General features: G+C 42.1%; 1 pseudogene; it reads right to left on the reverse strand.

Annotated features, from left to right (window-relative positions):
* Positions 1-3183: 3183 nt before the first annotated feature.
* LOC117088491 lies at positions 3184-11125 on the reverse strand (annotated as a pseudogene).
* Between the last annotated feature and the right edge of the window lie 2723 nt (positions 11126-13848).

A 13848-nucleotide genomic window follows, 5' to 3' on the forward strand; every position in this document is an offset into this window, starting at 1 on the left:
GAAAGAAAAGACAAAGAAAGGAGGGAGGGAGGAAGGAAGGAAGGAAAGAAAAAGCTTATGAATGTTCATCTGACAAGCTAATTAATTTTCTGCATTTTATTGATTTAAGTATCCAATTTTCTTACTCCATTTAGAGACAACAATAGGCCAGGTGCGGTGGGTCACACCTGTAATCCCAGCTCTCTGGGAGGCCAAGGCAGGTGGATCACCTGAGGTCAGGAGTTCGAGACCAGCCTGACCAACATGGAGAAACCCCGTCTCTACTAAAAATACAAAATAAGCTGTGCATGGTGGTGTGGTGTGTGCCTGTAATCCCAGTTACTCAGGAGGCTGAGGTAGGAGAATCACTTGAACCATGGAGGCAGAGATTGCAGTGAGCCGAGATCGTACCACTGCACTCCAGCCTAGGCAACAGAGCAAGACTCTGTCTAAAAAAAAAAAAAACAAAAGAAGCAACAACAAAAGCCATTGCCTACTGATTCTTCTTCTCTCTTAGTCTCAAAGTCCACAGATGCTCATCCCAGGCTTAATTCTTAATACAGATGTTGTTTTCTCAATAGCAACATGTTCCCTGAAGGGAACATTCACCTGCCATTTGGGTATTACAAGGAGTTGAATATGCTTCTCTCTTTCGATGCTTAAAAAATGAGATACAGATCTTTCAAGCAAGCAAAGCAGACTAATTAGCTCTTTGAAGCATTATGGCTAGAAATCAATGTGTCTGTATTTGACCTGTGAATAGGGTTTCTAATAGTCAACTTTAAATTAGCTGTAGAAATGGGGGAGATAGGACTTTATCATGGATAAATAACATCCTACAACTTCATAATAAAGAAAGACAACAGGCTGGGCGTAGTGGCTCATGCCTGTAATCCCAGCACTTTGGGAGGCTGATGTGGGCAAATCACGAGGTCAAGAGATTGAGACCACCCTGGCCAACATGGTGAAACCCCGTCTCTACTAAAAATACAAAAATTAGCTGCACGTGGTGGCACATGCCTGTAATCCCAGCTACTTGGGAGGCTGAGGCAGGAGAATCGCTTGAACCTGGGAGGTGGAGGTTGCTGTGAGTCAAGATTGCACTATTGCACTCCAGCCTGGCAACAGAGCGAGACTCTGTCTCAAAAAAAGAAAAAAAAAAAAAAAAGAAAGACAATATTCTGCTTCTTTCTCCATCAAATATTTTCTCCAGGTCACTAACAAGCAAGATCATTTTTGCCTTTTACCTACATTGCTTCCTCTGAATGGCCTCTGGGTATGATTTTATTAAAACTGCAAAAGCCGGAAGACCCATAACTGGAGGATCAAAAGGAAGCAGTTCATGAAGCAGACATCCTCATGGGTTCTCTCACATAAAGAGTTTCTCTCCATCTTCTTACAGATGTATGAAATTCCAGTAATAAGGGACAAAATGGTTTAGCTCTTGATTTGAGACTAAGGATGGAGATGGGGCCATTTAGAATGCCCAGATTCAAGAGGCAAACAGAAAGGAGAGTTGACGAAGGGTCCTGAGCAGGGACAGCTGGAAAAGCAGGTGAGTCAGAAGTGAAAGATGCCCTGGCAGGAGGAACAGATTTCAAGATGGAGCTCAACAGTATGAAATATGCCAAAAAGAGGAGCCTGGCCTCTGTTGAGTTTCCCAGTCGTGAGGCCCCAGATGGTGCCGAAGTGAAGTGTGGAGGGCACAGCACAGTCCAGTGAGACCCACTGAGAGGGCGGAAGTGGAAACAGCAGTGTGGACTCTCCTTTGAGAAAGTGGGCTGTAAGAAAGAAAGAGACAGATGGTGGTAGCTGGAGATGAACATAAAGTTAGGAGAACTTTCCTCCTTTTGTAAGAAGGCTATGTAAGGTTGTTAGAAAAAGGAACCCACGTATAGGAAGTCGGAAAACAAAACTGAAAACTCAGGAGGAGGGAGAGGAACTAGAAGAAGCAAAAGTGTCATAATGACTTTCAAATGGTTTAGTTTTTAAAAAACGATATACAGAGTATTGAACAAATGTGTCAAGATGATGACAGTTTTTAAATCTAGGCAGAGAGTATATAGGCTTTCATAATAATATTCTTTCCATTTTCATATATATTTGAAAACTTTCAAAACAAAGGGGATGTGACAAATCTGTGGACCTGCCATATATGGTTAATTTTCTTTTAAAAATATTGAGAGATATCCAAATACAATGTGAACATAAAATTGCAACTGAAAAGTTATGATTAAACGTTCACAGCCATACCTAACCTAATGAACTCCAGATAATATTGTATTATAGACCCATAAAAATTGTTTAACTTGAATTTTTTTATTGGAGTTTATTTAAACTAAGAAAAAAGGTCATGGCCAGGTGTGGTGGCTCATGCCTGTAATCCTAGCAATTTAGGAGGTCCAGGTAGGCAGATCACTTGAGGTCAGGAGTTCGAGACCAGCCTGGCCAACTTGATGAAACCTTGTCTCTACAAAAATACAAAAATTAGCTGGGCGTGATGGTGCATGCCTGTAATTCTGGTTATAAAACCATCAGATCTCATGAGAACTCACTCACTATCATGAGAACAGCATGGGGGAACCTCCCCCATGATCCAATCACCTCCTTCCCTTGACATGGGGGGATTACAGGTCCCTCTATCTGGGAGGCTGAGGCATGAGAATCTCTTGAACTCAGGAGGTAGTGGTTGCCGTGAGCTGAGATTGCATCATGACACTCCAGCCTGAGTGACAGAGTGAGACTCTGTTTCAAAAAAAAAAAAAAAGAACAAAGTCATAGTATTTTCACACAATATACACTTGGTTCTTTAAGTGACAATTGTGACAAATAGCAGAAAGAATTAATGAATGCTGCACTTGTAATCAATACAAAATACCAATGTTTTGGGCGATACATAAAGAAATATCACAAACACTTTTCAAAATATCATAGTAGCCAATATATAGGGAATGCTTTTGGTGGGTATAGAAACGAAGTTTAGAAAAGAAAACAAATCACACTGGAACTATTTGATTTCTTTAAAAATCACTGAACAAGAAAAGGTACATTGAACTTCACATACTGATTTTATACAACTTCTGTACAGTACCTTGACTTAAATCCAAGAGCAAAAGTTAAGACTGTCCTTTATTTTTGGTAAACAACTACAAGGTAAACTTGGATGGATGACCTTTTCCCCTGGTTTTTACTGAAAATAGTCTTTTAAATTTTTTGTCTAAAAGAGGGCAGGTTTGGCACTTTTATACTGATGTCACCAGTGTTAATGTTTCTTGGAATCTTGGGAAGATTTATATTCTATACAGCTGATACAGCATGGGCTGCTAGGTTCCTGCAAAGCCAGCCTCTGTTTTTTTCAACTTATTTTGCACATTGATTTGTGTAACAATCTATTCTTGTTGGTCTCTGATCTGGTTTGACTCTGTGTCCCCACCCAAATTTCATCTCAAATTGTAATCCTCACAGGTCAAGGGAGGGACCTGTAATCCCCACATGTCAAGGGAAGGAGGTGATTGGATCATGGGGGAGGTTCCCCCATGCTGTTTTCATGATAGTGAGTGAGTTCTCATGAGGTCTGGTGGTTTTATAAGGATCTCTTCCCCCTTTGCTCTTAGCTCTCTCCTGCCACCATGTAAGACGTGCCTGCTTCCCCTTCCATCATGATTGTAAGTTTCCGAAGGCCTCCTCAGCCATATGAAACTGTGAGTCAATTCAATGTCTTTTCTTTATAAATTACCCAGTCTCAGGTATGTCTTTATAGCAGTGTGAAAACAGACTAATACAGTCTCTAATACCATTCCCCCAATATCATTTCTACAAGAATAATGTGAGCCACATGGAAAATGAAATCTAGTTCACAGACATTTTCAAAAACACTTGCCTAATGTTTCCACAAATACTCAAATTAGATCTAAAATACCAAGTTCATTTTCTGAAGAACCCACACAGAAGACAAAATATGATATTATGTGAGGTCTAGAAATCAGTTTGTTGTCATATCCTCCAATTAATAATCCTCCTTTAGAAATTTACAAACGTTTTCATCTCTCTTAGACACCAAGTGGAAAGTCTCCCTGATGATTTGCTGCTGTGTGTCTTCACTGTAGAGCTGGTGGAACTTGGAGAGCTGCGGCTTCCTGTGGTTGCTGAAGGTGATGGTCACCTTGATCCTGGCTGGGCAGTGTCGGAGCAACTGCCTCACCTGGGAATCTCACTGGCTATACTTCTCCTCAACTTGGATTTTCAGTTGTCTTTTTATTTCTTTGTTTATTGTTGCTACTGGTTTTGTTTGTTGGTTTATTTCTTATTTGGGGACTTTTTTTTTTTTTGAGACGGAGTCTCGCTCTGTCGCCCAGGCTGGAGTGCAGTGGCCGGATCTCAGCTCACTACAAGCTCCGTCTCCCGGGTTTACACCATTCTCCTGCCTCAGCCTCCGGAGTAGCTGGGACTACAGGCGCCCGCCACCTCGCCCGGCTAGTTTTTTTGTATTTTTTAGTAGAGATGGGGTTTCACCGTGTTAGCCAGGATGGTCTCGATCTCCTGACCTCGTGATCCGCCCGTCTCGGCCTCCCAAAGTGCTGGGATTACAGGCTTGAGCCACCGTGCCCGGCCTATTTTGGGACTTTTAGCACAGAAGAATGGAGATAATGAATGGGTACAGAATGGGAAAGAGTGGATATAATGATTCACCCATATCCATCACCTACTTTCAACAATTACCTACACTTTCCCAGTCTTCTTCCATGTATTCCCCACACTCTATTGTCTATTTTTCTGGAGAATTTTGAAGTAAATCTAATAGATCATATCATTTTACTTGTAACGATATTAGAGGATAAAAACACTGCCACAAGTCATCATCATACCTAAAAAATTTTATTGGGGTAAAGTTTTTTTTTTTTTTGAGATGGAGTCTGGCTCTATTGCCCAGGCTGGAGTACAGGGGCGCGATCTCGGCTCACTGCAAACTCTGCTTCTTGGGTTCACGCCATTCTCCTGCCTCAGCCTCCCTGGGACTACAGGCGCCCGCCACTGCACCCTGCTAATTTTTTGTATTTTTAGTAGAGATGGGGTTTCACCGTGTTAGCCAGGATGGTCCCAATCTCCTGACCTCATGATCTGGCCACCTCAGCCTTCCAAAGTGCTGGGATTATAGGCGTGAGCCACCGAGCCTGGCCTGGGGTAAAGTTTTTAATGTCTACAATAGTTCTTCATATTATTTTGGTTGAATTTTCTGATATTTTTAATTGAACTAATACAATATTGAGGAAATAATAAGTATCTATATTTATGCAAAGGCCTTGAAGAAACTGAAGTTTAAAATGAAACACTACCAGTGATAAAAGATAAATAATGGCACTGGTGCCCAGAAAAAAAAATTAAAGGAGTCTTTTGTATAAAATCTTTTATTATAAAATCTAAATACCAAAAAATATTTGACATGCCGATATCAGCAAGAGTGTGGGAAAACAAATATTCTTATAGTGAATCAGTGAGAGTGTGAATTGGATAGTGTGCCAGTCAGATGGCATGTTGAAACAGTAACTGAAGGAAGTTTAGCAAAAGAATTATTTATAGAGATGTGCTCAGGGTTAGGGGAACTTGCAAGGGCTGGTGAAAGATCCACGGACAAGCAACTGCAGGAAATAGTTTCTACCCGATCTGACTGACAGGGCAAAGGGAGAGAGCTTTTCTTGAAACATGGTGGGGACTAGGTTCAGTGGCTCATGCCTGTAATCCCAATACTTCGGCCGCCCAAAGAAGAGGATTGCTTGAGTCCAGGAGTTTGAGACCAGCCTGGGAAACAGGGAGACTCTGTCTCCACAAATAATATTTTAAAAATTTAGCTGGATGTAGTGGGAGACGCCTGTGGTCCCAAATACTCTGGAGGCTGAGGCAGAAGGATCACTTGAGCCCAGGAGGTCAAGGCTACAGTGAGCTGTGATTGCACCACTGCACTCCAGCCTGGACAACTGAGAGAGACCCTGTCTTATTAAAGATAAATATTTTTTTTTAAAAAGGAACATTGTGGACTTAGTAGCCACTGGGGAGGAGCTGCTTAATGGAAGCTGGCTTCTGGTAAGGGAATATAGCCAGTGCCAAACAAAGGCCTGGGGCTCCTTCCTTCTGCCCTCCCATCTCTCACAGAAGTCCTGAACGGACAGTGGCTGCTAGAGGTTTATAGCCTCCTGGAGTACACAGCAGGGTCAGGACAGGTAGAGTGTGTGTCTAGAGAGGAAAACATGATCCAGCACAAAGGACAATTTAATATTATCTGCCAGTTTTAAACGAACACCCTTGAATCTGCAATTCTAAGAATTCAACCTACAAACTCAAATGTATGTAAAGTTGGAAAGTTAAAAATGGAAGTATTTTATATTCATTGAGAGTTTACTATGTAGGAGCATCAAGCAAGGTACTCTCCATTTGATCCTTACAAGAACCTTATGAGTTTGGCACTATTATTATCCCTATGTCACACTTTAGGAAGTCAAGGTTGGTAAAGCTCAGACATTTACCCATGCTCACAGTTAATAAGTGACAGCACAGGTATTTAAACCCAGACAATCTGACTCCAGTATCTGAGCTACAAGGAAGTGCATAGCAGCATTGTTTGTGGGAAAAAAAAGACTGAATACGAACTTAAATAACTGTGGTTTGGGGATCTGGTAAATAAATTATGGCACATCTACACAGTGGAATACTATGCAACTTAAAAAAAAAGGGTAGGGGGAGGGAGGAGGGATAGCATTAGGAGATATACCTAATGTAAATGACAAGTTAATGGGTGCAGCACACTATACATATGTAACAAGCCTGCACGTTGTGCACATGTACCCTAGAACTCAAAGTATAAAAAAAAAAAAAAAAGGAGCCGGGTGTGGTGGCTCATGCCTATAATCCCAGCACTTTGGGAGGCTGAGGCAGGCGGATCACGAGGTCAGGAGATTGAGACTATCCTGGCTAACACAGTGAAACTCCATCTCTACTAAAAAAAAAAAAAAAAATTAGCCGGGCATGGTAGTGGGTGCCTGTAGTCACAGCTACTCGGGAGGCTGAGGCAGAAGAATGGTGTGAACCCGGGAGGCAGAGCTTGCAGTGAGCCAAGATCGTGCCACTGTACTCCAGCCTGGGTGACAGAGCAATACTCCGTCTCAAAAAACAAAACAAAAAAAAGGAATAGGCCGGGTGTGGTGGTATACACCTGTAGTCCCAGCTACTTGGAAGGCTGAGGCAGGAGGATCACCTGTGCCCAGGAATTGGAGACCAACCTGGACAACATAGTGAAACCCTATGTCTCCAGAGGGAAACAAAACAAAACCAAAGAATGGAATAGATCTACATATACTGATAGGGAAATATCTCCAAGATACACAACATGTAGAGAGGAAATGTGCAGAGCATTGTGCAGTCTGTGTACCCATTTGTATATAAAAATGAAAGGTGCATTTTAATTTAATCTCTCAGTAGAAGGACTGACAAGGGACAATTTTTCAGTGTATATCTTTTAGTATTGTTTTAATATGTGTATTACTTTGCAATGAATACTGTAACTAAATAAAAAGCCACACACATACACATGCAAATGTGTATGAAGTGTCTGGAACAGAACAATAATAGCTAACATTTATTGAGCACTGTTCTAAATTTTTATATGTATTATCTCATTGAGTTATTCAAAGAACCCTATTAAGTAGGTGTTATTCTTACCACCCTGTATTGGTCTGTTTTCATGCTGCTGATAAAGACACACCCGAGAATGGGCAATTTACAAAAGAAAGAGGTTTGTAGGACTCACAGTTCTACATGGCTGGGGAGGCCTCATAATCATAGCGGAAGGTGAAAACCATGTCTCACATGGTGGCAGGCAAGAAAAGAGAGCTTGTGCAGGGAAACACCCCCTTATAACACTGTCAGATCTTGTGAGACCCATTCACTATCACGAGAACAGCACAGGAAAGACCTGCCTCCATGATTCAATCACCTCCCACTGGGTCCCTCCCATGAGACATGGGAATTCAAGATGAGATTTGGGTGGGGACACAGCCAAACCATATCTCCCCAATTTTAAAAATGGAGGAATGTGGTCACAAAGAGATGAAAGAATTTGTCCAGTGTCACCCAGCCAGTCTAGCTCCAGAGCCAGTGTTCATAATTCCCTCTCAATAAATGACTACTATTGCTTTTAATGATTTGTCCAAAGCAGTATTAACTTTTTCAACAGCTGCATTGTAGAGTTGGTTTTAACGCATAATCAATCAAAACCATAATTTTTTCGATCCTATACTTCATCGTCATTTCAAAAAGAAACTTTACGGTTTTTGTTTGTTTTATGAGTTGCAACCAAGCCTGGTCACTACCCTTCTGGTTTTGGTAAAAACAAAAAACAAAAAATCTTGTTTTAATCTAAAAATATCCTTTACATTTATTCTAGTCAAAATGTCAACCTGTTGACATTTGAGACTGAGATGCCAGCCTGTGGAGGTAATTGTGACTCTTTAGTGAAGCCATTATGTTAGCTATCCCTCCTAGTTTTGGGTAATCTTTAAACCTGATAAGCATGCCTCTGTGCCAGCATATAAATTACTGATAATGTTGCCAAACAGGACAGTGATGAGGCAGAGCTTTGTGAGATGTCACAGAGACTCTTGGTCAAGTTGTCCCTGATGTATTAATTCATTCACCCTGCTTGGATTGTTCAAACTGCTGAGTCACCTATCACATTTCTTCATCTTGTCTCCAGGGACAATATGATAAGTTTTGCTCATCATTTTGCTGGAATTATTTCTGTTACTCATTGATTTACCACCATAACTGTGCCTCCCCACCACCCCAACTTTTTTTTTTTTTTTAAAGAGTCTCAATTGAAAGGGTTTGCTCACAGAACACATAGGGTGGCTTCTATTATCATCTCATCTTACATAAGTTCTTGCAAAGTGCCAGTACAGTGGTGTTTGTTCACAATTTACCAGCAGTCAATTCCAAGTTTACTAATTCCAATTTTGATTACACTTTTTCCTCTTTTTAAAACTTTTTGAGGGCTGGGAGCAGTGGCTTACGCCTGTAATCCCAGCACTTTGGGAGGCCAAGGTGGGCAGATCACGAGGTCAAGAGATCGAGACCATCCAGGCCAACATAGTGAAAACCCATCTGTATTAAACATACAAAAATTAGCTGGGTGTGGTGGTGCATGCCTGTAGTCCCAGCTACTTGGGAGGCTGAGGCAGGAGAATCATTTGAACCTGGGAGGTGGAGGTTGTAGTAAGCTGAGATCATGCCACTGTACTCCAGCTTGGGCCACACAGTAAAACTCCATCTCAAAAAAATTTTTTTTTGAGTTTTTCCCCCTCAGTCTTTTGGTTTCTCTTTATGTGTCCTATAACTTCTCAGAATAATTATGGCAACCCAGAGCACATATACCAGAAAGGGGTCCCTGATCCAGACCCCAAGAGAGGGTTCTTAGACCTCATGTGAGAAAGAATTTGGGGCAAGTCAACACAGTATAGTGAAAGCAAGTTTGTTAAGTAAAGGAATAAAAGAATGGCTACTCCATAGAGAGAGCAACAGTGTGGGCTGCTCGACTAATTATACTTTTAGTATTTCTTGATTATATGCTAAACAAGGAGTGAGTTTTCCAGGAAAGGGGGGGCAATTCCCAGAGCTGGGGGCTCCTCCCCTTTTTAGACCATATAGAGTAACTTCTTCACTTTGCCATGGCATTTGTGAACTGTTATGGCGCTGGTGGGTGTGTCTTTTAGCATGCTAATGCATTATAATTAGCTTATAATGAGTCATGAGGACCACCAGAGGTCACTCTCATCGCCATCTTGGTTTTGGTGACTTTTAGCCCGCTTCTTTATCACATATTGTTTTATCAGCAAGGTCTTTGTGACCTGTATCTTGTGCTGTCCTCCTATCTCATCCTATGACTTAGAGTGCCTAACCTGGAATGAAGTCCAGTAGGTCTCAGCCTTATTTTACCCAGCCCCTATTCAAGATGGAGTTGCTGTGGTTCAAATGCCTCTGGTGTAGGGCTGTGTTTTTGTCTAGTTCTAGACACTTAAATTCATTTTTCAAACATCTGCATTGTTATTTGATACTCTTATATACTCTTTTTTTTTTTTTTTTTTTTGAGACGATGGGAGTCTCGCTCTGTCACCCAGGCTGGAGTACAGTGGCTCCATCTTGGCTCACTGCAACTTCCACCTCCTGGGTTTAAGCGATTCTCCTGCCTCAGCCTCCTGAGTGGCTTGGATTATAAGCACCCGCCACCATGCCCAGCTAAATTTTGTATTTTTTTTTTTTTTTTTTTTTTGAGGTGGAGTCTTGCTCTGTCGCCGGGACTGGAGTGCAGTGGCCAGATCTCAGCTCACTGCAAGCTCCGCCTCCCGGGTTTACGCCATTCTCCTGCCTCAGCCTCCCGAGTAGCTGGGACTACAGGCGCCTGCCACCTCGCCCGGCTAGTTTTTTTGTATTTTTAGTAGAGACGGGGTTTCACCGTGTAGACCAGGATGGTCTCGATCTCCTGACCTCGTGATCCACCCGTCTCGGCCTCCCAAAGTGCTGGGATTACAGGCTTGAGCCACCGCGCCCGGCCCAAATTTTGTATTTTTAGTATTTGAAGAGATTTATTCTGAGCCAAATATGAGTGATTATGTCCTGTGACACAGTCTTTCCTCAGGAGGTCCTGAGAACATGTGCCCAAGGTGGTCAGGGCACAGCTTGGTTTTATACATTTCAGGGAGGTGTGAGACATCAGTCAAATACATTTGACCTGTACATTGGTTCTGTCCAGGAACATGGTACATTTCGGAGGCAGTGGTGGAAACCAAAAGTTTTATCAGGCAGATGAAGCCTCCAGGTAGCAGGCTTCAGAGAGAATACATTCTAAATGTTTCTTATCAGACTTAAGGTCTGTGTTGATATTAATGATAGAGAGGTATAATAATGAGGCATGTCTAACCCTCACTTCCTGTCATGGCCTGAACCAGTCTTTCAGGTTGAATTTTAGAGTGCCCTGGCTTAGGAGGAAGTCCATTCAGATGGTTGGGGGCCTTGGAATTTGTTTTTGGTTTACACCTTCTTCACGAGCATGTGAACTGAGCTCTTGCTGAGAAGGCTCCATACAATGCTCTGCCGTCGCCATCTTGATTATCAATACTTTTTGTTTAACAAGGGGATTCAAATTTTCATTTTGCACTGGGTTCCAAAAATTATGCAGCCAGTCCTAACCCAATCCTGATAATTAACTGCACTCAATCCCACCATTACTTCTAAAAAAACACTTCCTTTTAAGGAGGAGGATTTAAGTTTCAGTTTGTTCTTGGTTTTACCTTTTCGAACACTGTTCACATAGGTTTTGGGAAAGATACTCTTTCTTTCATCTTTTGCATAAATCTTTTACATTTCTGAACTCCTAAGAAAACTTTGTACTCACATTGGGATTTTTCAAAATTTAAACTAGAGCTTGTTTTCTAATTTTCTTAAACACTTTTGGAGTCTTAAATCATGGGATAGATTTTGCTTCTTTTCATTGAATTTTTAAAATCTGTTTGCCAAAGGTATACTTCATATCTAACTCATAAATTCCCAAAAGAAAAATGCATTGAGCAAATGTATAACACAAGTAAGAAATCATGTAACTTCCCCTAATTCTCCCTTCTTCTGAAGGTATGTTAGTTATTTTCAGAAGTCTACATAGCTACACCTAGCTTGCCACTAGCACTTCCTCTTCATTCAGGTAAGAGGAAAATGATTCACAAACCAATTTCTAAATTATTTATCCAGTCTTTCTCAAGAAAATAGCCTTTCTTGGAATGGTAGAGAGTAACTTTACTCGGCCAGATGCAGTGGCTCACACTTACAATCCCAGTACCTTGGGAGGCTGAGGTGGCAGATCACTTGAGGTCATGAGTTTGAGACCAGCCTGGCCAACATGGCAAAACCCTGTCTCTACTAAAAATACAAAAATTAGCCCAGTGTCATGGCATGTGCCTATAATCCCAGCTGCTCAGGAGGCTGAGGTAGGAGAATCGCTTGAACCCTGGAGGGTTGCAGTGAACTGAGATCCAGCCACAGCACTCCAGTCTGGGCTGGAGTGAGTGAAACTCCATCTCAACAAAAAAAAAAAAAAAAAAAAAAAGAAAAGAAACTTTACTATCTCTAATGGATGTATTATCTAGAGTAAAGTTTAGCAAAATACCATCTTCAAGCCAAAAACAGGCCTGCCTGGGAGCTAGGAATGCTTTTTATGTATTTTTAAGGCTTGTAACAAATGAATGAACAAAGAGTATGCGATTCAGAAAGTCTAAAATGTTTACAGTCTGAATTTCTACAAAAAGAAGTTTGCCACCTCCTGATTTAGACAGCAGTAACAATTTCCCTTCCCTTCCCACGGAAGTCAAAGTAGAAAAAAATTACTCTAAGCTATAAAGAAACTTGCGGTTGTTAAATTAAATTTATAGGAGCCCATCGATTTAGACTGAGCTCCTTCACTAGGCCTCATCAGATCAAACCAAAATGGAGTTACTTATGCTAAAATTCCAGGCCACCTTGGCCAGGCGCCGTAGCTCAGGCCTGTAATCCCAGCACTTTGGGAGGCAAAGGTGGGAGGGTCGCTTGAGCCCAGGAGTTTGAGACCAGCAGGGGCTACATAGGGAGACTCCAACTCAAAAAAAAATTTAAAAATCACCCAGCCATGATGGTACACACCTGCTGTTCCAGCTACTTGGGGGGCTGAGATGGGAGGATCCCTTGAGTTCTGGAAGCCGAGGCTGTAGTGAGTGGAGATCGCATCACTGCCCTCTAGCCTGAGCAACAGAGTGAGACTCTGTCTCAAAAATAAAAAATAAAAATAATTCCACGCCACCAAGACAAAATCAAGTTGTTTGCTTGACCTTCCAAGAAATCAGGAAGTTCAAATCCCCAAATAGGCCAGTTTTAGCCAGCATGACAAGGTAGTCCCTTCTGCTTTAACCTTTATAAGGAAAGTAACTGTGAAACAACCAGTCTCTGTTCTTTGTTTCTGCTTTCTTTGGCTATTTATTTATTTATTTATTTGACAGTCTCACTTTGTTGCCCAGGCTGGAGTGCAGTGGCACAATCTTGGTTCACTGCAACCTCTACTTCCCAGGTTCAAGGATTCTCCTGCCTCAGCCTCCCGAGTAGTAGCTAGGATTACAGGTGTGCACCACCACGTCTGGCTAATTTTTGTATTTTTAGTAGAGATGGGGTTTCACATGTTGGCCAGGCTGGTCTCCATCTCCTGGCCTGAAGTGATCTGCCCACCTCAGCCTCCCAGATTGCTGGGATTACAGGTGTGAACCACTGCTCCCTGCCTCTTCAGCCTTTTTCTATAAATACTACCCAGGTTGCAGAACTGAATTATCTGAACTTCTGGTTCTAAGGGTTGCCCACTGTGCAGATTGTTCTTTGCTCAAGTAAACTGTTACATCTGTTTTGTCTAAAGTTTTTCTTTAGTTGTGGTCTTCAACACTTCCTGGTCCCTTAATCCCATAGTTACTGGTTCTTTCTCTCTCTCTCCACATCAGCCATTTCTACCAAGTTTAGGAGCACTCCGTTGCACTCTCCGTTCTTGGCAAGCCTATAGTCCTGACTACTAAGCTTTCTAGGTGAAACGTTTGTGGTTTGCGCCACTTGCTATAAGCCAACCTGGCTGCCCCAGTCAGGAGTCAAGGCAGCCCAGCTCAAAGTGAGTTCCTCCCACTCAGAGAGGTCCACGGGGAACTGGACGCAATAGGGATGCTTGTTGCAGTGAATATTGGCTGACCCCTCCCGTCAGACTCTGTTTTAGTGAGTAAAAATGCTCATGGGGGCCAGGTGCGGTGGCTCACGCCTATAATCCCTGCA

Source organism: Trachypithecus francoisi, unplaced genomic scaffold (genome assembly GCF_009764315.1).
Source record: "Trachypithecus francoisi isolate TF-2019V2 unplaced genomic scaffold, Tfra_2.0 Lachesis_group10, whole genome shotgun sequence".
Taxonomy (NCBI): domain Eukaryota; kingdom Metazoa; phylum Chordata; class Mammalia; order Primates; family Cercopithecidae; genus Trachypithecus; species Trachypithecus francoisi.